The following is a 24,642-nucleotide window of genomic DNA, read 5'->3' on the forward strand; positions in this document are numbered from 1 at the left end:
ATCTTCAGATCTCAGCCTCCTGAGCAGCTAGGATTATAAGCATGAGCCACAGGTACTGGGCTTAGCCTGGGTTTTATTTTGCAGGATTGTGATTGTTTTTGAGGAAGAAATTGGCAAACTGTAAATGGGCATATGCTCCCCACATAGGGGAAATACATGTAGTGATTTGGAGGACTTCTGGGGACTAGTATCTGGACCAAGGTACTTCAGTAGCCCAGGGAAATTGTAGTTTGGCCAGTAGTAGGATTTCTGAGAAGATGAGATTGCTGTGGAGGTAGGAATGCAAAGAGTAGCTGAAACCATGTGGCTAGGCACTCAGAATGGAAGTAGAGCTGAGAGTTGAGGAAATATTAATGCAAGATATTAATCCCATATTGTGAATGAGCCCTGAGATCTTGGTATCAATTTAAGTCTTAGGATGGGAGATGCTTAATGAATACATGGTGTTTTAGACTCTGACACCCAGCAGACAGTAGTCTTTTTGCTTGACCTTGAGCAAGATGGGCTGAGCTGGTCAAGGTGTACAACAGCAATGGCTTGTGTGATGAGACATTTAAAAGCTTTCATTGTGTGACGTGTGTGTGTGTGTGTGTGTGTGTGTAGTGTGTGTAGATAGTTAAGTATTGGGAATCTGATAATAACTCTGTTCATTGTAAACACTGTATTCAAACTGACATGTTGAATTATAATACCTGTGTATAACTACTTGAAGGTAATAAAATGATCATCAAAGTGATTATCAAAACAATTCCAATAATTAAGATCCCAGCATTTGCCTCATTTCTGTAAACTTCAGAAAGTTCCTTGGGTGTACAAGTTAGGAGGCCCAAGGTTGCAGATGACTGGGGCACCAGTGCAGCGAGAAGGGAAAGAACGCTTGGCTACTATGAGTCAAGGTAAGTCATAAATTCAGAGAGGTAACCCTTTGGGAGATGTGATTCTGTTGTTCTGGTGAGAGCAAAGAATGAGGAGTTGTATCCTAGGTGAGTTAATGAAGGCAAGGACCAGATCCAAGGCTGGCTTGAAAAACTACAGACTCCTTCAGTGGTCTACTAGAAGTCCTTATTAATCAGATAAGGGCACTGAGGTTCTGTCAGTAAGTGATGAGCCAAGATTACTAGGACACTTGTCTTTCCTTGGAACAATCTGTGACATGTTCTACTTTCCACATATTCAGGCTTATAATGGTAGTACAAGAAAAACCTGGATTATAACGGTAAAATCATAATAACTCATAACCTTTCTGATGATCACATTTCTTATGCATGCCTTTTCCTCGGATCTTTGTGAAGGTCAAATGAAATTGGTGATGTAAATGTGAACATTAGCTTCTAAACTGCTGAGAAAATACAAATTGCCACTGATGGTGCTGATGATTGACCACAGAGATTCAGTGTGGAAAGCACATAGATTGAAGAGGAACATGAGGTCCAGAGAACTGAAAAATGTCCTTCACAACACACAGTGAATTACTGGCTGCTCCCTTAAATCCCTATTCAGATTACCTTACTATAAATAATTAGTGGTAGATCTTTACTCCCTACCCCCAGAATCCAGACACTCTTGTTCTTAGTAGTGCACATTTTTTTTCTCAACAGGTTAAAAGTATCCTTTTAATGTTGTCTGTAAATTCTCCTGGAAATTGGGACTTAGTTCCATTTAGAAATAATTAAATTGCCTTTTATTTGTTTACCTGAAGGGTAGAATAGGAATAATCTCTTTCTCTCTGTCCCTCTGTTCCTGTCTCTCTCTCTTTCCTTCCCTTGTTCTTATTGGTGTGCTGAGACCCTGAGGAAACTGGTGTTCTTCTGTGGGAGAAGAAAGGGCTCTAAGGAGCAGAATTGGGTTGTTTTAGCTTCCACACAAGAAAAATTTCAAATCTAATCATAAGCAGCAGGAGGAAAGCCCATCTAATCATTTGCCTCTGTCTCCTTTTTAGTCATAGATCAGTTGGATCAATAACTATTTGAAATGTGAAAGCCTTTCCTTGGCATGGTACCCAGAGAGAGAAGAGAATATGGTAACTTTTTTGGAAGGGAAAAATACAGTATGGAAAAAGGGGCAAGCATCAAAATCTGGCCTCTTGCCCTATTCTGGGGATGGGGCCACACTTCCTCCAAGTTCAGAACAGTTGGCACTAATTAAACTGTCTTACTGATGACTTGTTTGGATTTCAGGACAGGCACCAGATGTCAGTCAGCCCACAGCATGGAGAGTTACCCTTAATTACAACTTGAAGTTGCCCTACTTGGCAGTGATGTTTTTTTTTCTCTCCCCTTCAGTTTGAATAAGTTAATTTACACTGAAGAGTCTAGTTTTTTTTTAATCTTGCATTTTCCCTCATCTACCAAAAGATGGTGTTTTTATTACAGTGTCAACCTCTTCTTAAAGGCTATCCTGGCTATGAAAGAGAATTCCAATCACACATTACTTCAATTCCAATCAGACTCCATTACTCATGCGTTTTGGATAGGCTGTGTTCTTTTCTACCTTCCACACATTACTGTCACCCGTGACTTGTGTCTAGGCATTTTCTTCAGAGTATGTCTAACTGACCCCTCCAATCCTTTGCTGACCCTGTGTCTCTCTGTACTGATTAGTACTTCAGAAACACAGCTGTCTTTAGGCAACCGTAATCTGGCTCGAATTCAATAACTCTGATTGCGTGTTCCCATGAGCATAAATGAGAGGAAAGAAAAAGCTCTAAGTTTTGGTTAGCGCTGACCTCATTCTCCTTCCTAGTCCTAGGGATGCTGTCCTCCAGGCAAGCATGGCTTTCATAACTGACTAAGATAGAAAGGAAGCATGGCTGGGCACAGATTCAATCAAGATGTAGTTACCTGATCAATTTCAACAAAGCTAATCCTTTGTTGGATCCCAGGATGGAGCTTATGATATTGTTTGGATCTTCAATGTTCCCTGGATGAATCTCTTAACTCATGGTTTTAGAAGTAAAAGAATTGGAAGAGATAAAAAAATCCCCAATATCAGTGGTAATTTCATTTAGATATATAGAACTCTTTGTTTTAGCCTATCAACAGTCAATATAAAGCAATAAAAGGTATACTGATCTCTCTCTCTGTCTTTCTCTTTGTTAAGCTTGGGTAAACCAGTAATACCTTGTCAGTAGGAAACTGACTTTTAAAATCTTTAGTCAGGAGCAGCTGGGCACTATTTTTAATCTTATTTCTTATCGGTCATGTGGAGTAGAAAAATATAGATGTTATGCTCAGAAAGATCAGAGCAAAATATAGATGTTATGCTCAGAAAGATCAGAGCTTCAGTTTCTTTATCTGAAAAAGGGGTAGGTAATACATACCTGACAAGGTTGCTGCGAGGATTAGAGAAGTGTGCTCACTTGTGACAATGTGTTTGCTGTCCTCATTGCTATTATTAATCTCAACATACTTGTCTGGATATATTCTTTAGTATCCTGGTTATTGATCCCCATGAAACCCTTCATTCCAAAGGTATTTTTATTTAACACCTTACATATGTAACTGTAACTTCTCTTTTTATTGTGAAAATACTGTACAGAGGGGTTACAATTACATGGGCAAGATAATGAGTACATTTCTTATCAAGCATTGTAGCCTCCTCCTTTGTTTCCCCTTCACATCCCTTCCTCCCCTTCCCCCCCCATGTAACTGTAACTTCTTTACATTACCTTGATAATAAAATTAAATAAAAAAATTTGTTTTAGAGAGTCTCAGTTCCTGATTAAAAAATGACCCTTGCCTTAGACCTATGGTTCTCAAAGCATGGCTCTTGAATCAGTCATATTGGTATTACCTGGGAAACTAGAAATGATCATTCCAATCCAGACCTAGGAATCACAAAGTTAAAAATGCAAGCTATGTTTATCGCAGCATTATTTACCATAGCTAAGATATGGAACCAGCTCGATGCCCCTAAGTAGGTGAATGGATCAAGAAAATGTGATACACACACACACACACACACACACACACACACACACACACACACACACATGAATTCTATGCTTCCATCAGAAAGAATAACACCACCCTGATTTGTTAGGAAATGGAAAGACTTGGAAAAAAACATATTAAGTAAAGTAAGCCAGACCCAAAGAAATATAGGTCCCATAGTTTCCCTTAGTTGCAATAATTAGTATATGTCTAGGGTAATCTTAATAGATGGGCAGAAAAGTTCAAAAGCTATATACATATGACCATATAAGATGATGTTAAATGAAATGAACCCCAAGATGTGGACACAAGAGGGTTTTCTTTGTCGTTGTTGTTGTTGTTTTTAATGTACTATGTGATTTTTTTGGTTTCTTATGTATGTTCTTCCCCCTATGGTCACTGTATTTGTCACTGTATTTGGTTTTTGTACTCTGCATCTTATATATACATTTATCTAATTGAGGGAGGGGAAGGGGAATAACAAAATGCTGAAACAAGGACACAGGTTGACCCACTGCAACAATGATACTCAAAAGACACTATGTTGGAAATGAACTGTACAACTTCTGGGTGTGGGGGGGAGGTGTGGGGGAGGCGGGGAAGGGAAGAGATAGTAGGAGAAAAACAAAGGAGAGGGTAACAATATTTAACAAGAAATATACTCATTACTGAGGTAACTGTAACCCCTCTGCACAGCATCTTAACAATAAAATAAAATTAAAAAGCCACTAATAAGCCCATGCCTTAGACAGATGAAATCAGAAACAAATCCTGCAGTGGTACTGACAAACGCTAGAGTTTGAGAACCATGCTTTAAAACTAATCAGCTGCCTTTAATCTTTCTTCATTTAATGATTCTAGATATACATATTTAGAATACTTATACATAGGAGCAAGACAAATGAGTACCATCTTGCAGTAGTCTTCTTGTGATCATTTCCTTGATCAGCACTCTGGGGAAAAGGGGTTTCTCAGTGAGAATACCTGATACACCTCAAGTACCACTTTGTTGGTGGTCTTTCCCTGTGACAATATCATCTGTGACATTGCCATATCAAACAAAGAGGAGAAAGGCATTAACATTCACAGTAATACATCCAGAGACATTGCTAGCTATTCTGGATTATGATTCTGAGAACAAAGTCCTTCAGAAAGAGTGACATTGCCCCTTTCATAAGGAAATGGAAAAACTTTCAAAAAATCATATTAAGTGAAGCAAGCCATACCCAAAGAAATGTAAGCTCTATGGTTTCCCTCATTTGCAATAATTAGTATATGCATAGGATAGTCCTGGTAGAGAATCATAATAGCTTGATCATAATAGCTATGTACATATGACCATACAAAATGATGCTAATTGAAATGAACTCCAAGTCATGGTAGCAAGAAGTCTTATTTTTGGTTGTTGACCTTGTTGTCTCCAATGTAATGTATCTAGTTTTTTCTTCTTATTTTATTTAATTTTTCTTTTTCCATTGCTTTATCCCTGGCAATTACTGTCTTTAATTCTGGTACCCTGCATCTTGTGTATACATTTATCTGATTTGCGGAAATGAAGGGGAATAACAAAATGCTGAAACAAGGACAAAGGATGACCCATTATAACAACGATACTCACAAGACACTATGTCAGAAATGAAGTTTACAACTTTGGTGTGGGGAGGAGTAGGAGAGGGAAGGGATAGTGGAAGAAAAACAAAGGAGCAGGTAACAATGTTCGACAAGAAATGTACTTATTATCCTACTCATGTAACTGGAAACCCTCTGTACAGCATCTTTACAATATAATAAATTATCATTAACATAAAAGAAGAGCCTAGTTTATAATGATTTCACTGCTCATGATTTGAGGATTACATTGGTTCATTATAATACCTCTCACACCTGAGGTCTCTACTTGGAGCCCCATGAGACATGACCATAATAATTTAATAACTAAAAATTCCAATGATTATCTATAACCCAGGAGGATAGTTTTGTACAATGGTGGGTGTATTATTTGGAAAATCTCACCTGAATTTTGCACTTCACCTTTAAAACATCGCAAGTCTCTAGGTTATGGGAGAAATGATTAATAGCTCCTATTGATTTTCAAAAGTAAGGAAACACAGTGGCATGAAGCTGTGAATAAGAAACTTAAAATTTCCATTACACATTTACTTTTTTAAAGGGTACTTGGAAATGACTTTCCAGGGGGAATGTCAGTGAGTTTCTGAACATTAAGAACCTTTCATTTGATGTTTAAAGGTGACAGATGCTTGAATTATATAAATGCAGCATATAGGCTGCTTTTGCTTTCTATGGCATGGAACAATCTCTTCCAAATATATCTAAACTAAAAAAGTTAGTCAGAAGAATCTCTCCACTTTTATACCTGCAAATCATTGGAATAAAGGGAACTTGTACGTGTATATACTTGTTCATTACACATATTATATTCTTTTCTAGGTATACCTGTAAATGGTGTATCTCTATACATAGTCTCCCATATGTTTTCTTTATATTCTTAGGATGTCATTGTGGCGTAATGGTAGAGCCTCAATTTTAAAGGTAAGGAAATAGGTCTGCAGTGCTTCATAATATGATAGGCCACGTATGTATTTGTAACCAGAATCTAGTCTTCCAGTGTACTTGAGGTAGTATAATTTCTATGGGATTTTTGTGTTCCCTGAATTGTAGGTGTGTTGACATACAATGCTGTGATGGCTCCAGGATTTTCGTGAGCCCAGGAAAAAGTTGTACCAACTTCCAGGTTTGCAAATCATACCCTTTATTACATCTACATTTGGATCCTGAACTCATGCAAGGTGGCCTTGGTATTTCTATTTTTTAGTATTTTTCTTATGAGGCTTTTGTTTCTTTGCCACCCAGAACGTAGAGAAGAATACTAGCCTTCTGTAACTAACTTTCTAGTTACTGGGTGGATATTTTTCTACTCCCTCTTTTTTCTTCTCAAAGCAGAATGAGCAATGGTTTTTGAGCAGAAATATCTTTTTAGCTCCCTGACTCACACAGGTTAAAGATTTTGCAGTGGGCTGAATAACAACCCCAAAGACATATCTACATCCCATTCCTTGACACTTGAATTGTTGCCATGTTTGCAACAAGTATTGCAGATCTGATTAGGTTAAGGGTCTTGAGATGAGGCAGGTAGGCCCTTAATCAATTGACAAGTGTTCTTGTAGGATAGAAGCTGAGAGGGATTTGAGACAATCCGGTAAAGAAGATTCAGATACACAGAGCGAAGGCAATGTGGAGGTGGAGGCAAAGGTTAGAGTAATGTGACTACAAGCCAAAGGGACACCTGCAGGCTCCAGAAGTATGGAGTGGCTCAGAATGGATTCTCTTCTCTAGCCTTCAAAGGGAGGGAAGCCCTACTCACACTTTTCATTTTTCTGGTTTATAGAACTGAGAGTATGAATTTCCGTTGTTTCAAGCTACAAAGTTTGTGGTAATTTGTCACTGCAGTCATGGGAACACATGTGGTTTCTGCTCCCTGCGAAGTTTTCAAATGTCAGCCCTCAGCCCCCAGGACCTCAATTCAGACATAATATCACTTCTGCTCCCACCTTTCAGTTTAATTCCAGAAGTGCCATTTACCTAGTATAAATCACCCTGGAAATTTGAGTGACCCACTGCCCTTTCTTTTGGGACTTTTGTTCCCTCTTGTTTTAACCAACATAAGAAGGAGAGAAAGAAATAAAAAAGATTGTTTTGCTTTGTGTTTAAGTTTTGCTTATAGATAAAGTCTTACAATATTTTATCCAGAATTTTCATGGTTATTTTAGGGAGTGCCTTGAGCCCTTTGTACCCATTGGTTCTACAACTGTAGGTTCAAATAACCTCCCATCAAACATGTTAGGAAAAAACTTGTCTGTACCAAAAAAAAATTCACATTGTTTTTCTTGCCATATTCCTTAAACAGTATAGTATAGCATTACTATATATTGTATTAGGTGTTTGTAAGTGATCTAGAGATGTTGCAAAGCATATAGGAGAGTTGTACGTATTATAGGCAAATACTGTACATGAGGAAATTGAACATAGTGCATGGAGTCCTGGAACCATTTTCCTGAGGATATCTGGGGAATGACAGCAATTGATTCACATTAAATCAAGCTGAAATAAGAAGAATTCTCACACATTAATGGAAACTATTTAGAAACCCATATGATTAACAAATACATCCGTTAACTTTCCCTGTCTTTGCCTATTTGTCTTTTCCTCCTTTTTCCCAAATTTATAAGTGTCAGTGAAATCTGTTAGTAGTCTTGATTTTTCAAAGGAAATGGGACTTGACATTTTCTCTGTGATATGAAGAAGAAATAGTGTTAACAAGGTGGTCCATTAATTATGCTGGTATCTTAATTCAACAGCATTCAAGGGCAGTGAAGTGGAAATCATAATGGTTTTTGATAGAGGCTTAAATTAGAGTTATGTTGCCAAGGTGGGGATGACTAGCAGAAAAGTCAGCAGGAGAGAAGAGAGGAGTTTCAAAACAAATGAGATGATTTAAAGTGTTTAAAAGAAGGCCAAAGACTTTGGCTACCTTCTGCAGGGTTAATTTAGAGGTGCCAGGAAGACTTTTTTCTCATTTATTCACTGATTATTTTTATTCCTCAATTTCAGATAAGACACAAAATACAATTATATCAGAGAAAAGTTAACTCAGTGATAATATAATTCATACCAAGATGATTATGACTATTATCATGAAGCATCAGATGCCTGATAGAGTTGGGGGAGCCCCAATAAATATTGCTTTGCACTGTTGGGATTTCTGCATTTTTATTTTTCCTTAATATGTTCATTATCTATCATTGAGTTAACTTACTCCAAATTTCGTTGCTTAAAACAGACCAGAAACTGGTCATGGATTAACTGGGACCTGTGTGTTATAGTTGCTGTATCACAGTACAGAACCAGGATATGTATTTATCTGAAAGCTTAACAAAGGAGGATTTGATTTCCAGCTCTCTCTATAGAACTTAGCTTATTCAAAGTTTGTTAGAGAACCTCAGTTCTTTATTGGCTGGTTGGCTGGAAGTCATCTCAATCCCTGGCTCTCTTCATCATGGGGAATCATCAGAGAAGTGTTAGGTTATGGATGTAGGTAAGAGGCATCTCAGTTTTTTAGAATGGAATCTCCTAGGTGGCCTACCCCACCACTTTTTCCTTGTCATATTACTTAGAACTAAGTGACTGAGTTTAGCTACTACTTAAGGAGGGGAGATTATTTACCATTTGAATATTGGTAGGTAAACATCCTTGGCAGGATATTATGTTTCTTGATGATACTTGGAGCAGTCACATTCTTTAATTCACCTTTATATTATCAGAGTCCAGGCAGAGAAAATTTCTCTTAAAATGAAAAAAAAAACAAGCTAATTATTGGCGTAATTCTATCTTCTGTTTATTGTGTAAGGAGAATCACTCTTTCATATTGGTGTTTTTCTGCTAATTGCTCCTCCTTTTTTGGATGTACATAAATTGAAATGCCCTGGGCTTAGGTTCTGATCTTCTCTATAGCCAGCTAATTCCTTTGATGATCCTACTTACACTTCTGCCTTAAATGCCACTCTTGAATTTCAAATGGATCCTTTTTGCCCTGACTTTGTCTTTGAGCTTTATACAAATAGCTATCTTAGCTGGTAGATATCTCAAACTAACTTGATCAAACTAACTTATCCTAAAAGTTAGTTACCAAATTTTTAAGTAAAATAAGTGTTACCAAGCTTGGTTCATTATTTTAGTCTTCTCTTCTATAGCAATGACCAAGGCTCTGAGGAGAAAGAGGGTTGGTATTTTTTAAGACTAGAATAGAGATAACTATATCGAGAACATGTGAAAGAAGCAGGAACTGTGAAAGGAAATATAGTCAGAGAGACAACAGGAGAGAAGATTATGCAAAATTTTTTTAGGCCATGATAAGGATTTTCTTCCAAGTGATAGTCCATTTGGAAGGGTTTGAGAAGATTTTGCTTTAAATGAGATCATTTTATCTTCTAAATTGAAAACATACACAGAGAGACTAACAATGTAAAGCAAACTATTGTTAACAGATAATAGTAATTATCCAGACAAGATATATTGGCTGGAATCTCAACAGAAAAGAGAAGAAACTGTATTTGTTGATCTGGGATAGAAAGAAAAAGACAAGTCAAGATGATGTCTAGGTTTGTGGCCTGAGCAATGGAAAAATGAGTTGATATTTACTGAGGATAAAGATTCTTCCTACTTTCAAGGGGAAGCCTAGTATTGACCATGTACATCGGGCTTTAGAGGTGACAGACAGGTGTGAGCTGATGAGTTGAGCTTTTTGGAACACTGTAGCATTTGAAGAGAGTGGAGGGGATGTTAAGTCCACACACCCCCATGGAGGGTGCTGGTACTCCAGGAAATACCCAAGAAGCAGGGACCTGGAGTTGGAACAAAGAGGCTCCAGACTAAGATATCCCATGCCTGAATAAAGAAATTATAGGAACAAGGACTTTAAAAGTGAGTAGATGCTACAAAAATGTTCACTGGTCAAAGGCAAGAACAGGAAGAATCATGCCAGTCAATGATCTTCAGGACATAGGCAGGATGTGAAGCAACCACTTCCTGCTCACCAGCATGAAGTTAGATGAGCTCCACCTCCTGCATCATGATGAGGCATGTGAAACTGGTACAATTGCTTGAAAGACAACAAAGTGCCCAATAAGACAAATGACATTTGAAGAGCTTTGTATGCTAAATGATCAAGTTTAATGTTTCTTTCCTTTGTTTTCTTCGATGTTATCCACACAAGTGGAAGACCATTTAACCAGTTAAAGAAAATAGAGAAACTCTTTAGTTTGATAATTGGAGTGTAATTTGAATGAAGCTTGCAGTCACACTCTGCTGATGAACATGTTTTACCCCCTAGCTTCTTCCCCTAGTATGTCACCTTCCTCAAATAAGAAGCTCCTAAAAAATTGTGTATCTTTGACATGTGTCGCCATACATATACTTCTATGCCAAGACCATGATATGAAGCTAGAAGGATAAGTAGAGTGACTTTCTGGTTTTTAGTTTTCAGAGCCAGGATTTAAATCTAGATTTGTCAAATACCAAATAATCTGGTTTATTTTTGATATCTTTCACAGTGACTGTAGGAATCATACATTGTGTTTACTTGGGAGTATGCTGGTATTAACAATTTGCATAAGGAAGATGTGGAAGGATTCTAAGATGTCTCAAATTCTTGTGTGGTATCAGTGAGGCAGAAGCAAGATGTTGCAAGTGTCCAAATCATGGCCTGTAAATTGTAGATGACAGAACTTCATCTCTCGCATCCTACTGTTAAACACTTTGGGTCAGACAATTAGGATGCATGGTCTTGTAACAAAATGTCTCACACAATTAAGAAGTCAAATTAATATGATCGTGCTTTAACAAATTCCTTTCATATAGTCTTAGTACATATTTTGACAATTCCAGAGTTTAGACAAAGGTGTTTTAATCTATGTGAGCTATAATATAGCCTTGGCAAATTGCAGAGCAAGGAAGAACTTAATGATATTTTGTCAGTTATTATTAAATGCCAAAAAGGAAAGTGCTGATCACTTCTAACAAAAGAATAGGCCATGCAATTTATATCTAGGCAGATTCAATTAATATCTAATCCTTAAATGTATATAATTGGGTTTGTATATTCACAGGTTTGCAATTAAGATTGATATTTAAAGGACATGCCTCTCATTTTTCATTTTTTTAAATCATAAAACCCTAAAAGGTTTTTTTTTTGGTGGTTGTTGTAGAATTACAGGATCATGGTAAATATTTTACCTGACAACCTTTGTTTCCATGAGTAGCAAGATCTTAGTTAATACAGACTCTAGGGATACAGGCATATTCACAGTTGATTTAAGTGGTATTCAGCCTTGACATTCACAAGTTGTGTTTCACAATGCTCACTTATAATTGCAACCAATTTCCTTTTAATTTATACATCGGAAATACTTAGGCAAAAGGTTAAGTTCTTCTTTTCAACATCTCAGGAGCAAGTAAGGTTATTCCTGTATAGCACTATATGCTGGAGAGTGCTTAAGCTCTCTCATGCACCAAATACTAGATAGCTGGAGAGTGCTTAAGCTCTCTCACACACCAAATACTGGATAGTTGGGTCATTTGGTTCTGAGGTGTGGAAGAAGGTTTTTGACTGGTAGTTCTTTCACACTGCAGGTTCTATGCTGTATGGTAATTGTTCCTGACATCAGGAGCTTTTCAGCAATGTCAGGTTAATCAACCCATCAGGACAGATTTAGACTAGTTCTCACCTTTGAAACACATATGCGATTCACATTGCCCTGTAAAAGCTACTGAGTCTGAGAAGATCCTGGGAAGAATCATAAGATTCTTCATCCTTTCATGAGCAACACTGAAAAATTGTGCAAAAAACGACTTTAAGAGCCAAAGGTTAAAAAAAAAAGAGCCAAGAGCCAGGAGCTGGTGGCTCACGCCTGTAATCCTAGCTACTCAGGAGGCTGAGATCTGAGGATCATAGCTCAAAGCCAGCCCGGGCAGGAAAGTCCATGAGACTCTTATCTCCAATTAAACACCAAAAACCCCCAGAAGTGATGCTGTGGGTCAAGTGGTAGAATACTGTCCTTGAGCTGAAGAGCTGAGACACACACACACACACACACACACACACACACACAATCCTAACATTATCTGCCCCATGGATATATGTATATATATATTTATGATAAAGATGATAATGTATTCAAATGGAAATAGATTCATAAAATGCTTTCTAGTGAAAACAGTTTAAATAGTTTAAATATGACAGTATATATTATGTTTATATAATATACATATCTATAGATAGAGAAGTAGATCAAGGTGATCTATAGATTGGTACTAGTTATCATTTTTTAGGAGATAAGTCTCTTTTCCCTGTTTATTTTCTAATTTGTCTGTATAAATGAGTCTTGTTAAAAGTGAGTTATGAAATGATCATGTCATTACATCACTGGGATTCTTACATTGTGTGGGAAAGATGTCCCATAATTTATTCATGTTTTATACAAATTCCAGAGAACTGAGCTACAAGCCACCCATAAACTGTTTCTTAGTTTCTCTTTTCACTAGAGGACAAATAATTATTATAAATGAAACATGCTGTGTTTTAATGAAAAGAATGCTCTCTGCCTTTCTTTGCTGCTTGCTCTGAATGACAGTTTAATTTTGATGAGGATGTATTATTTTGCCACTGTGATAACAATTATGGATGGATGTGATTAGCATGCTGCTCATTTCAGAGAGCTTTAAAAAGTATCTCAGACATTCCCTTTCAGTTTTATGAAAGGACCCTACATCAACGCCTCCAATGAAATTAATAATTCAGCATCAAATGGCCAGATGTACAAATAAGTCAGTTGGCTTCTTGTTTTGCTTACCACACATTTTTATATGAATTACTTTTCCATGAACTAACAAAATTGCTAAAGGCATTAGTATCTATAAAGGTGCAGGCTTACTTATTTTACTAAGTTGATGCAAAATCAATTTAATTATACCCCCTTAGAAGAATTCTGAAATTGGTATTTGTTCTGGATATTTGAATTTTAAAGTATTTGAATTTTAAGGTGCTGTTAGCTAGTCTTCTATTTTCTCCTGCCTTTATACAGAAATAAGAGCTATAATTTTCTCTTAGTTAAAGGTATTGAGTTGTTTTGTAGTTGGAGTATGTGTGATTACTTCACTTAATTCCCTGAAGGAATTAAGGTTTTAGGGGTACTCAGTTCTGGTACTAGGATAGAAAATCTTCCTAGTCCTTCTCTTCACATGCGATATTCCTGCAACTTAAGTTTGCTGTTTGTTGAGTAATGGTGGCTTGTCTTTAGGTTGCTTTCTTTATTTCTAACGTGAGAAATGATGCGAGCTGAGTCAAACTTGAAAATCAGCACTTTGTGTTTTGCTGACCTCACAGCATTGGATAGCTGCTTACATTGGTGTGATCACTCTTCCTGTCCATTGACCAAGTTGTGAAGGAAGCACAGAAGAACGAGGGAAGTATTTCTTGATCCTTGAATAAGGTGACACAAACAGATCGAAGAATAACTATAAGGAAGAAAGAAATAAATTTCATTTATTTACAATTTATATTTCGCCAATGACAAAACAGGTTTGAAGAAACTTATTTTTTTTTCTTTTTTTTTTTTTTACTGTATGGAGGGGTTACACGAGTAAGGTAATGAGTACATTTCCTATCAAGCATTGTTACCCCCTTCTTTGTTTTTCCCCATCATCCCTTCCCTCCTCACCCTCCCAACTCCACCCCCCTCAAATTGTAAAGTTCATTTTCAACATAGTGTCTTGTACATCTCATTGTTACAATGGATCAACCTGTAGCCTTGTTCCAGCATTTTGTTATTTCCCTTTCCCTCCTCAAATTAGAATTGATTCTGGTGCCCTGCATCTTGTATAGACATTTTTAAAATTTTATTTGCTTGTAAAGATGCTGTACAGAGGGGTTACAGTTACATCAGTAAGGAAATGAGTACATTTCTTGCTGAGCATTGTTAACCCCTCCTTTGTTTTTCTCCTACTATCCCTTCCCTCCTTCCCTACCTTCCTCACTCCTCCTCCCCACCAAAGTTGTAAAGTTCATTTCCAACATAGTGTCTTTTGAGTATCATTGTTGCCGTGGGTCATCCTGTGTCCTTGCTTCAGCAAAAAATTTTGTTATTCTCCTTCACCTCCCTGAATTAAAGAAATGTAAATACAAGATGCAGGGTACCAAAATCACCATAGCTAAGATATGGAACCAACCCAAATGCCCCTCAGTCGATGAATGGATCAAGAAAATGGATATATATATACATAATGGAATTCTATGCTTCTATCAGAAAGAATGATGCTGCCCCATTTGTTAGGAAATGGAAAGACTTGGAAAAAACGAAATTAAGTGAAGTAAGCCAGACCCAAATAAATATAGGTCCCATGGTTTCCCTTATTTGCAATAACTAGTATATGTCTACCAGATGAGCAGAAAAGCTCAAAAGCTATGTACATATGACCATATAAAATGATGCTAAGCAAAATGCACCCCAAGATATGGACGTAAGAGGTTTTTCTTTGTTGTTGTTTTTAATATACTATGTAATTTTTTGTTTCTCTTATATGTTTTTCCTCTTATATATATCCCTGTTGTCACTGCATTTGATTTTGAAACAACTTATGATAAAGACAAGTGTAAAGTTCACACCTGGAGTGAAAAATAACCAAGGTAAAATTAGAGATTAGAAGAACAAAAGGAAAAGTAAAATTCAAGATAATTCACTAAATCAAATGTTAAATTTTCTTGGGTCAGAAACAAAACCAAAACAAAGTAAATTCACTGTTTTTCAAAAAGATTACAGTTTTTAGAATAAATAAGAGCTTTCTTGAGGTCAAATGTAGGAAAAATTAATAGAGTATGAGTTTAACTTTACAATGTTTTGAATATGTGGCCTAATTCAAATGTCATATTAAAAAAATAAAGACTGGCCAGACATCTGTGACTCATACCTGTAATCCTACCTACTCAGCTGGCTGAGATTTGAAGACTGTAGTTCAAAGCCATCCCTGAAGTAGTGCTGTGGCTCAAGTGGTAAAGTGCTAGACTTGAGCACTCATGCTCAGAGATAGTTCTTAGGCCCCAGGACAGACATATACAATTTAAAAAAAAGTTTTATTTCTTTTGCCTCCTTTTTCAAGTTTATTTGTTTTCTCTTTTACCTTCTGTTCTCCTATAGTACTTTACTATATAAGCAGTCTGCCAGATGTGGATTTGACTCTTATCTCTGTCTTCTATTAGAAGGTCTCAGAGTTTATTTGTTCAGATAATCATAAATGTGCTTAATAACTAGCAGAAAAAATTGTTGTTTAACATATTCCAGTTGTCTAATGATCACATCTCTTGTTATAATTTAGTTTATTTCCTTATGTTCAGTAATAATTACATTTCACTTAAAGCTTTCTACATATTTGGAAAGTGTCATTCAGTCCCCTACTTCACCTTTAACTTCCCAGAATCTGCAAACCTTGGGACATCTGTCTGCTTTCTTTCCTAGATTGTGAACCATATTACTAAACTCAATTACCATTAGATTCTTGACTCTTTCAACAAGTAATCTAAAGCAAGCCTAACATATGAGGAGCACAAGAAGAATATTATTCTCTTGCTCTATACATTTATCCCAAATTTTATGAATCATATTGTGTTGTTGACATATTACTCTTTTGACCTATTAGTTAATTCAAGGTGGAAGGAGGGGGAGAAAAGAAAAGGAAACAGAACAGTTAAGGGTTAAGATATTATCTCTTCATTGATACTCTTTTTCTTCAGGGCAGAGGTCTTCTTATATACCTCTACCCAGTGGAGAATTCAACTTGTTTCTTATTCCTATTCTAAGAGGATACATTCAAAGCCTGACTCACTGACTACAGAGATGACAACCTGTGCACTTGCCCAGTTCGCTTGGGTAAAGAAGGCTCTCTTTAGGGAATCATTTGTATGTTTTATGGAAAGAGTCATATAGCAACTTTTCAGTGAGATAGATGTTATGTACTGATGATTCTGCTTTAATTAAAGCAAGTTATTCTCAATGGACAAGAAATGTTACGTTGTAATGCTCAGAGATTTAGAAGTACATTGTTAAAAGAAGATTGGTTTGTTCTGAAGCACATTTTCCTATTTATTGGTGAGAATGGAAAAAATAATTTATCTGAAGATAATTCATGCTTTCTGTTGGTTGCATAAGAGGGAGATGTGATTCTGGGATCACTTTGGCCTCTTGAGTCACTAGGCTTCCAATTTAAGGTTGGAATAGAGGCTTAAGAGGCAAAAATTATCTCAAAGATTTTGCAAGCAATTGAGCTAGAGAAATGAAGCAAAGCATTAAAATTAAGTAGAGAACAAGGAAGAATTTTCATGTGTCTCATTGAGCATGAGTATAGATAGGGTACTGCTTTTTAAAAATATTTTATCGTAAGGGTGATGTCAGAGGGAGGGATTATAGTTACATAACTAAGGTAATGAGCACATTCCTTGTTGAACAGTGTTACCCCCATCCCCATTTTCTCCCACTTTTCTCCTTCCTTCCTCCATTCATCCCCCGCCTCAAGTTGTAAAGTTCATTTCCAACATGGTGTCTTGAGTATCGTTGTTGCATTGGTTCATCCTTTGTCCTTTGTGGCACCATTTTGTTATTCCCCTTCTCATCCCCAAATCAGATAAACATATTAAAAAATCAAAAACAGTGACAACAGGGAAAAAAAATGAAAGGAAAAAGAGATAACTTTACACAGTACATTAAAAAACAAAACTGAAACAAAAACCTCAACTAAAAAACTGAAACAAAAAAGCAAAAAATCCCCTCATGTTTCCATGTCTTGGAGTTCATTTTGATTACCATAGTTTTCTGTTGTCATATGTACATAGCTATTGTGATGCTCTGTTAGGACTATCCTAGACATATATACATATATATATGTGTATATGTATATACACATTTATGCACACACACATATATGTATATATACCACATCTTTATAATCCATTCATCTACTGAAGGGCATCTGAGTTGGTACCAAAATTTAGCTATGGTAAATAATCCTGCAATGAACAGAGATGTGCTGGTAGCTTTAGAGTGGCTTTGTTTGTGATCATTTGGGTAAATGACCAGGAGTGGGGATTGCTGGATCATGGGGAAGCTCTATGTTTAGTCTTTCCAGAGACCGATGACCACCTAATCTTTGATAAGAGAGCCAAAATTATCAGATAGAAGAAAGATAACCTCTTCAACAAATGGTGCTGGCAGAATTGGCTGCGCACATGTAGAAAACTGAAGTTAGATCCTTATGTATCATAGTGCACCAGAATCAACTCCAAATGAATCAGAGACCTCAATGTAAGAGCAGACACCCTGAAAATATTACAGGAAGGAATAGGGGATACACTAGGGATCCTTGGCACAGGTGACAACTTCCTAAATAAAGATCCAGAAGCACAGAAAATCAAAGAAAGGCTGGATGAATAGGATCACATTAACTGCAGAGCTTCTGCATGGCAAAGGACATAGTTAGCAAGATAAATAGAAAGTCACAGATTGGAAGAAGATCTTCACTAACTATACAACAAACAAGGGCCTCATTTCTAAAATATACATAGAGGTCAAATAGTTAAGCCCCCTAAAAATCCTCAAAGAAACAACTATCCAATTACTAAGTGTGCTAAATAATTGGAGACTTCTATGGAGAGGAAATAAGAATGGCCAATAGACACATGAAGAAGTGTTCAAAATCTCTGGCCATAAAATAGATGGAAATCAAAACTACATTGAGATTGCACCTCACCCTAGTTAGAATGTCTGTTATCAATAAACACGTAATAGTAGATGCTGGCAGGGATGTGGGCAAAAAGGAACGCTACTACACTGTTGGTGGGAATATAAACTGGTAAAGCATTTGTATCCATCACTGATAAGGGTCACATGTCTAGACAGGAGCAGAGAAGTTCCTGCTAGGAAGGCAGAAGCAGAGGGGTAATTTTGGCTTATGAATTATCTCTAGTCTGGTTTCTTAGAAGCTACAGAATTGAAAATTATTGTTTACCTAGCAGACACTAAAATTGTCACTTCAAACAAGTTTCATTAATAAGATGCTCCTCTTTTTGAGATATTGAACTATTTGCAATGAAGCAAAAGGCAAGGCTTTGAGAGGTATTGTCCTAGACTGCAAAATTTAAATAAAAATAAACATTTTCTTAGTCCATTCCAGAAAGGCAGTTTGATTTAATTCTATTCTCAAATGAAATCAGATGTAAAGAAATTCATTTATCAAGGCCCCATCTAAGATCTACAGAACCAGAAATTTTTTGGCTGATGATTTGTAATCTATATTTCATATTTTGAGACTGTCTTTTCTGTAGAAAGCTTGGAAACCACTAGTTAAAGCACACAATTAATGAAGTTTGTTCTATTTACAGACTGTTTACTGAACAGCAAAATGAAAAGCAAACAGCCAATACACAAATACACACATAAGGCAATGAATAGTATAATGAATATATGAATACTATTTCCTACTAAAAGGAATGGTACTGTAAAAATAAATAATTTTTCATGCTTGTCTACCATTGAAGAATAATTACTCTGAATAGAACATTTTTGTTTAGTGCAGAATACCATGCATGTTTACCATCTTCCAGGTATTGTACTGGCTTCCACAGATTGTAAATATGACTAAATTTATTATGGTAGAGTTTATAATTCAATTATCATTTGATTGCTTTGTTTATTTGAGTAGATGAAATGGGTTTCAAAAAGGCATTCATTAACATGCTCATCACAGACAAAGGTGATACCCAAAATCACGACCTGCTTATCCTTTCCCCTTTGTCTGATTCTCACTAAGAAGCTTGGAAAAACACACTACCATTCCCTTCTGATAGATGTAGCCATATGATTCAGTTCTGGCCAATGGGATGTAAAGAGAAGTTTCATGAACGTTCCTGGGAAAATTACCTTTTAGATTAGAAAGAACGTCATGATTTTCCTCACTCTGCTATCTGCTTTAATGCCTTTGAAGATCTGCTTCTACGAGTTGGTGTGACCAACTTGTTTCCATAAGAAAATATTCAGATAATTCCAGTGGCTAATAAGCCACTGTATCAGGGCTCCAAAGTGTCTAATTTCACTGTAAGAGAAATGAACCTTGTGATATTTAAGCCAGCATTTATTGAAGATGCCTTCATTAGTCAAAAGAATTTCTAACATATGTAATATAATAAAGGGCGCATTTGTACTGTTGCTTTTAGGAAAGTAATATGTAACTCTCTTCTTCTTAGAATATAGATTACAATGGCATTAGGAACTCCTCTGAACAACTGACAGTTTAAGAAAATAAATACCAGAAAGCTGAAACATGTTTTGTCGGTGGGGAGGGAGGCCAACCAGAGAAGTATTTTTATTTTGCTCTACATACTTTTTTCTTTTTTTTTCCTCTTCCAAACACTGTATCAATGAAATTGGCACTCAGTAAATCCCGAACTCTTATCTTCCCAACTTTCCTCACAGCATAATTGGGTATAATGAATATAGAAGCTGATTTGTTTCACAGGACAAGAACTTTAGATGCAGGTAGCTGTGATTGTTGACTTGACATCTATAGGATGCCAAGAAAAGTGCTTATTGGGGTGATGTTTAGTGTTTTATATATTTGGTTACCTGAAGCTACAATATGATTGCAAGTGACTCAAGTTGACAAAAACTGAAGGACACTGTTTATTCTATGTGCGGGTAATTGATCCAAGTCAGATTAGACACAGCCCTTCCTTGGGAAAATTGAAAGTAAATGGGTAATAGTTTACTGTGTATTATACAGCTATCCCTATCTGCGAGGGAGTGTAAGAAATGAGTAGCTTTCCAGGATCCAGAGTAGAGGATGTTGTAGACATTACTAACATCATCCTGTTTTCCTCTACTGCTCAGACTACTTCCTTCCCCCTTGAAGGTAAGTGTTGTCACGTGGAAAGTTCTTCTAAACATGACCTATGTATAATGTGTGTCATTTTCAGGCCAAAGCTTTTAAGAGCCATTGTACATTACAGCAAATGCAAACACATTATTATGAGCCGCCAAAAGACTTCAGTGTCCTGTGTCACTGAGTGGGCACTAGCACAGGGGACGGTCGCTTGGGAGTGTCTTGCTTGTATAGTGGACTAGCAGAGATGGGAAATAGGTGTTTAGTTTTCTTCCATTTACTGACATTTGGGGGTTATTTATGATTGCAGCATAACTTAGCCTATCATGACAGAAAGCAAGGAATGGTAAAGGGGGTGAGAAATAGGTCTTGGTCGAGTTAAATTGCAAAAGGTAGATCATGAACTACTTAAAAATTTTTTGTTACCTCATACTTTTTCTTAGCATTAATTAGATATGAAGGGATTGTCATTTTGATAAGTCCCTATATGCATATCATGTATTTGTGTGTGTGTATCTCTGTGTGTGTGTGTGTGTGTGTGTGTGTGTGCCAGTACTGGGCTTGAACTCAGTGCCTGGGTGCTATCCTTTAGCTTTTATTGCTCAAGTCTGGTACTCTATGGCTTGAGCCACAGCTCCATTTCTGGCTTTTGGTGGTTAATCGGAGATAAGAGTCTTATGGACTTCCTGACCCATGTTAGCTTTGAACTGCAATCCTCAGACCTCAGCTCCTGAGTAGCTAGGATTATAGGTGTGAGTTGCTGGCACCGATATACTAAGTATGTTGGTCAGACTCATCCCTTCCATCACTCTCCTTCACATTCACTACTTCCTTTCAAAGACAATGTCACCCTAAAATCATGTGGAGATAGAAGAATGTGCAACAGAAACAGCACCATAAAGATATTGTTGTGAGCCTGCTCTACCATATTCTCTTTTATTTTTTTGTAGCCAAAGTCATGTGCTTCACTTTTTTAGGGGGAGGAGGGAATCCTATTTGTTGGATCTCCAAACAGAAACAAGATATTCTTGAAAAGAAATGAAATAAGCTTGTACTGGGGAGGTGCAATGAGACCACTCAGTCTGCAGTGAAAATGTAAAAGATTTCATTGAGCAAAAAGTGCTAACGCACCAGGACCGCACCTGGAGTTGGGATCCCAGGAAATGGCCCTGAGGGCCAGTCCACATTGGCTTTTAAGCATTTTGGGCTAGGGTGGGGAAAAGGGGAGGCTGGGTATTGGTTTTAGCCAATGATTGTTACAAGAAATTCACATCTTAAATTTAAATTTCCTGCCAAGGTTTTGCTGGTGGGAAGCAGGGGAATAGAACAAAGGGTGGTGATGGTTCTGCTGGGTTAGGACTCACATTGCTCAGAAAACAGCAGAATCAGACATTAAAGTTACAGAGCTACGGAGTTACAGAGTTACAATTACAGTTACTAGCTAACATAGCTAGTGACCAGGGAAGTCTTATCCATAGCACACTTACACTTACATCTTAAAATCATTCATTATCCATTTTACACAATCCAAGTCAGATATTATATTCCATCTTTACTTCCTCCACCATATCCAGCTCTAGTGGATACCTGAAGGACTTTGAACAGAAAGTCCTGGTTCTGGATAGTTGTACCATACTCTTGTATCTACAATTGTCAAATGAATTCTCCTTTATGTGAGTCTAGAAAACATTAAATACCATTCTATGAACTTTGTAAGTACTTAGGACATCATGGCCAATAGGGAGATATGACACTTGCAGACACAGATTTTCCATCTAAGATCCTTGCTACTGAGTAATTAGCTACAAGTGTCAAGTGTCTGGAAAAAGGAGAGTGCTGCTGAAATCTGTAACAGATGGATTCACATTTGGTGTAGGATCAGGAATGCTTTCTGGAGGAAATGATATTTAAGCCAAAATCCATCAAATGAGAATGTATTAAACTAGCTAGTCTGCTAGGTAGGAATGGAAGAGTTCTTGAAGCAGAGAAAATAGTAAGGGCTCAGCTACAAGCTGAGGAGCCTCATGTCACAGGAATCAAGGGAAGAGTAGTATGAACAAGATGCACGGAAAAGAAGGGATACTTATAGGCTGATTATAATGCATGAGTCACTTGAATATTTTTTCATCACTAAGAATGGAACATATACCTTGCACGTGCTAGAAAAAGTGCTCTACCACTTGAAATACGTTCCCAGCCTTTTTGTTTTGTATTTTTTGACATATGTTCTCCCTAAACTTTGCCTTGGCTGCCTTTGGACTTGAGAGGATCCTGTCTCCCACCTCCCAAGTAGTTGGTATTACAGGCATTATACTCAGCTTCCTTTGCTTTCTCACTCATTTATTGGGCATTCTAATCCTGTGTGCTATGTTCAGTTTTCTCTTTTCTGGTTAACTCATAAGAACATACACAAAAACACTTTTTCCTGTCCCGCAGTCAGCCTAGGCTTCTTGCTTTCTTCCATACTGTAATTCTACCATTTTCTTCTCTTGCCCTTTATAATGATTCAACTATGAAACATCCCCCATTGCTTCATAAGTTCCAGTTCAGATTCCCAGATAATGGTGCTATTTTAGGAAGTCCTGGAAACTCTAGGAGGTGAACGCTAGCTAGATGAATAAGCCGTTATGGCAGGTTCTTGAGGATACTTTACCCCCTGAGAATACTTTACCTCTGGTCCCCTTCCTGTCTCCTTCTCTGTGCTTCTTGCTCATAATATTCTACCTAAGGGCATAGGACTCCATGGCCTGAGCCCTCTGACAACCATATACCAAAGTACGGCTGTCCTCTTTCAAGGTGCTTAATCTCAGGCATTTTCGTCATAGCAACACTAACATATACATGCATCCTTCTTATTTCCCTCTTTACTTAGCACAATTTTGTGTCCAGGTCTTTGAATAACACCCTGTTTGTCAAGTTCATCTGAAAATTAGCCTGCCTCTGGGTACTTTCTGGAGCCTGCTAGGCGAAGTACTTATGGATTATGTTGGAGGGGATGGCTGTGGGCTCTCCCCGTGTGTCTTGTTGGCTAGATCCCTTAATCCTTCCAGCCTTACTTTTCCGAAATTCAGTAGTCCTAGATGGCTGTATTCTTTGAACCCTTTTCTCACAATGCCGGATTCAATAACATCTCCTGGCAAAGCCACACCACTTCTCAGCTTGTTTGGTTCCTTTCCTTTCATAACACATATTGCTTCTGTTTGTTTGATTTCTTGTGGAGAATTTAATAGCTGCTGTAATCTGAATTTCTCAAAGAAAATTGACTGAAGCTGAATTGCTTGTGTGTAACAAATACCATCACCCTGATAAATTGCTATTTACATCAGTAAATATAAACTCAGAGATCGTTGGTTAGGCAGAGTACAATAATTCTAGAGCCCTCACCTAATTCATAAGCTATAGAACTTAAATTGAAAGCTCTAACTGTGAGGTGGATGAGACAAACTTTAATAAGCAATGCTTCACACTTCCTGTATTTCACCTCAAAGATGTAAGAAAGAAAATGGTCAATAATATATTACTAGCATCTTCTACATAATATTCCATATTGATTTGGTCCATTGATGGACACATAATGAGTTTTCTGGAACAGAGCTGAGGGGTCAGTTAGATCATTAGGTCTATTTCATATGGAATAGAGAGAATTGCAGGAAGAAAAATATTATACTCTCAGAATAAAAGTACCAGTTAGAAAATGAAATACCAAGAAATCTCAGGCAATTTCTCCCACCTTATCGGTGTCTAGTTGACACAGCTCTATTTTCAGTGGGACAGTGCCTCAACTATTTGATAACTATCAGATAAGGACATTCCAAATTTTTTTCCTATGAGAGAGAGCCCAAGACTACCTTAGCAAGACTTCCAAAGAAATCTCTACAAAGCCATTTTTATTGTTATCGTAAACGTGATGTTCAGAGGGGTTATAGTTATGTAAGTCAAGTAATGAGCACATTTCCTTTTTTATTGTAAAGATATTGTACAGAGGGGTTACAGTTACATGAGTAAGATAATGAGTAAATTTATTTTTTAATTTAATTTTATTTTATTTGTGAACATACTGTACAGAGGTTTACAATTACATGGACAGGATAATGTGAACATTTCTTACCAAGCATTGCAGCCTCCTCCTTTGTTTACCTTTCACATCCCTTTCCAGCCTCCCCCTCCCCCCCAATCCCAATCCTTCTCCTTCCCCCCCCTTTACCCACCCACCCCC

Source organism: Dipodomys ordii, unplaced genomic scaffold (assembly GCF_000151885.1).
Source record: "Dipodomys ordii isolate 6190 unplaced genomic scaffold, Dord_2.0 Scaffold34, whole genome shotgun sequence".
Lineage (NCBI taxonomy): Eukaryota > Metazoa > Chordata > Mammalia > Rodentia > Heteromyidae > Dipodomys > Dipodomys ordii.